The following is a 3551-nucleotide window of genomic DNA, read 5'->3' on the forward strand; positions in this document are numbered from 1 at the left end:
AAAAAAATAGCTAGAGAGACCCTTTCAAAACATGTCAGATGACGTCACTCCTCTGCTCAAAACCTCAGCGGCTTCCCGTTGTACTCAGAACAGAAGCCCAAACCTAACACTGAATTTACAAGGACCTACATGGTTTTAGCCCCTTATTCCTCTGGGACATCATCTCCAATCACTCTGTCTCTTGCTCACTGGACTCTTTGGTGTTCCTGGAACATGTTTGATACACATGCCCTTCCTTTGGGCATCTGCACTGTCTGATCCTCTGCCTGGAAAGCCCTCCCATAGTTATTTGCATGTCTATATGCATGCACCTGGCCTACCCACCAAATTTGCAAATAACATGTTCCAGCAAGCACGTTCCTTTTCCTCCTTTTTTCCCCATAATATTTGAAGTTTCCTAATATATAATTTACCTATTTTTAAATTGTCTTCCCATGCTAGAAGATAAACTCCACAAAGCCACAGGTTTTTGTGTTGATGCTGTCTGTGCAACAGTTCTTAGAACAGTACCTGAAATTTAGGGAGCACTCAATAAATATTTTTTGAGTGAATGGGAGAGAGTGGATGGATTAAGGAAATACAGCAGGATTAATTGGCAATATTAAGGGCCCATTCAAGGCTAGCAATCACACATTGAACCTCTACCACAGGCTATGTTGGTAGGATGAATTGATAAGATGTTTGGGGTTGGTGAAGGGGTGAAGAAGGCTTGAACTAATGCCAAGGACTGCAGCAATCACGTATGAATGAATTGCCTTATAAGGACTGTGGGTGCAATTAGTTTCTGGGTTCTTCTTCTGTTCTGTATAGGTTTGGGGCTAGTGCTAAATTGCTTCTGAAGTTAGCTTATTGAGTTAAAGCTGTGGCAAATTATTGGAGTTCTTTTTGTGCTCATCTGCCTCTGAGTGAAATCGACTATTGGCAAATATTTTGCCGGAATAGAAAGTTGTAAAGGCTCTGGCACTGGAATAATCTGAAAACAAAACAAAACCAAACAAAACAATTATTTACTGTTCTGAAAAATGACCTTTGTACTTGGGCGTGTATGTGTGTGTGTGTGTGTGTGTGTGTGTGTGTGTATTTCATGTATGCCCCAGTACTGACAACACTACAGAGCCCATGGAATGGCTCCTTTAATATCATATGGGGAGTTTCTGTATATGTTCTGTTCCTGGACTTCAAGCTGATGGTATCATGATTGTCCACACTTCATTGTACTCAAGAAGGAAATGATGTGTTTGGTTTAGACAATATAGAGAATGAGGACATGATAGTACTTTCAAATATAAATTTTGATACATTTCTTTCTTTGAGAAAAACCGATTCATTTATTTCTCCTCTTCAACTCTCTCTCTCTCTCACACACACACACAGACACACACACACTGTCATTGTCACAAACTTTGCATTTTTCAGGTGATTGGAAAATGTAGTTGGAGCAATTTGAAAATCTTAACTCTCTTCGAGGTTGTATAACAGCCGTGGGGTGTGTGGTGTTGTCCCTTGTTGTCTCCAGCAGAAGTAGAAGTACAGGGGTGATCTGAAGAAGAGAAACATTTGCTAAATATTGGCTCACTCTTTTAATGCCACCTTTGTGTGTTAAGTTAAAGCATTAATTACAATAAAGTGATCTACCCTAAAACTGAAAAGTGTCCTAGCAGAAAGTCAAATAACCTATTAATTCCTCTAACATTAGGCACCAGATGATGTAACTAACAATATTTAACTTTATTTTTTTGAAAAAAGAAAAAACATCTTTGAAATAATATCATTTTTTAAAAAAGATTTTATTTATTTGAGAGAGAGAGAGAGAGAGAGGAAGAGCACCTGTGCACATGGAGGGGCAAAGAGGTAGAGGCGGAGGGAGAAGACAGTCTTAAGTGGACTTTAAGTGCAGAGCATGACGTGGGGCTCTCTCCCAAGACCCTGAGATCATGACCTGAGCCAAAACCAAGACTCAGGGGCTCAACTGACTGTGCCACCCAGGCACCCCTGAAATAATGTAATTTTAAAAAACAAAGAACTAAATTTAAAAAAATTTAAATAGAATTACTTTGGGGGATGTTATTTTGTGGAAGACAGCATGATGTCACTTTTAATCCCAGAAAAAATCCTTTTTTCCTGCTGTTCATTTTTTAGAATAGAAAATTAATTTATAATCCCTTTGATGGTCTTTGTTTTCATTAAATTAATTTCTATTACATGTTGAGGTCAGAGGTGCTGAAAGAGATGTCAGTGACATCATCCTTCAGTTGTAAAACCAGCCTAGTGGGAGCTGCTGCTTCTTCTTCTTTTTTAAATTTAAAGAGGATTGTTGTAATAATTTTCCTGCATTAAATAGTACATTGTAGAAAATAAAACAGAACTAGCATAATGAAGAAAAATTAAAGACGAATCTTAGGAAAAATTCATTTTAGAAAAAATAACTTTAGCTGTGATATTGTCTTTTTACATGAGTAGAAGTTGAATCATTCTCAGGTGGTAATTCTCGGCTTTCAGGTATGTGAGAATCACCTACATGTTTGGGCCATGTGGAGGGCCATGTGTCATTCTGGCAGAAGTTAGGCCTCAGTGAGTATGGGATGCAGCCCAGGATCTGCATTTTCACAAGGATTCCAGATAATTCTCATTCAAGTGATTTTGGTTCGAGAAATACTATTCTAAATAATGAACTTTTTTTTTTCACCTCTTCAGCTCAGCTAAGCCCAGGTATCCTCACCTTCTAGCCTGAGACTAACCAGATTTTTTTTTTTTTTCAAAGAAAAATAAAGAGCAGGGACAAACAAATAAGCCATCTTTCTTTTCTGTAAGGAGAATTAAAAGGCTCAAATGACAAATGCCTGGCTCTTGGAACATCTTATTGGGAATAACTTTTGTTCATCTAGGACATGTGCATGTCCTCTGCTAGATATCGTTACTGGATGGTCAGGAGAGAGTAAGAGAACAAGAGGGCACTGGGGTCCTCAAGGGCTGCGATGTTAGGAAAGGAGGAAAGAAACAGAAGGCTGGAAGCTAACGAAAACTTCTGAGACTTTACAAACATGCACGAATTGTATATTTAATATTAACTTAGGCAGGAGAGAAATGAAAGGTCCTCACTGAAGTATTTCTGATTCCAAAGCTGCTACAAACAGTTTTCAAGTTTTGTGAGTTTGCTTGTTTGCTCATTGTGGTGGGTATTGTGCAACTTTGTATGACTTTACATAAAGTCTTTTCTTTGTATAAGGGAGTTTTAGTCCCATTTTTTTAGATAATTCATTAATTTAGGCTTCTTTGGATATACAACAAACAAATAAACAAGAACCTGTCTACAGATTTCCTTCCTCCCTTCTTCTCTTCCTCGCTGTCCTCTTTCTGTCACTCCTCTCCCTGCCCGTTCTCTTCCACTGCTCTTCTCTCTCTCCCAATCTCTCTCTCTCTCTCTCTCTTCACACAAACACACACATACACACACACACATACACACACGAGACATGTTTAATTAGGTACTTTTCTTATTTCTGCCTTAGTAGTGAAAATTGGGCATCATCTTACACTCTGTTTTAAATGGT

The sequence above is a fragment of the Mustela nigripes genome, chromosome 1 (assembly GCF_022355385.1).
Source record: "Mustela nigripes isolate SB6536 chromosome 1, MUSNIG.SB6536, whole genome shotgun sequence".
NCBI classification, from domain to species: Eukaryota; Metazoa; Chordata; class Mammalia; order Carnivora; family Mustelidae; genus Mustela; species Mustela nigripes.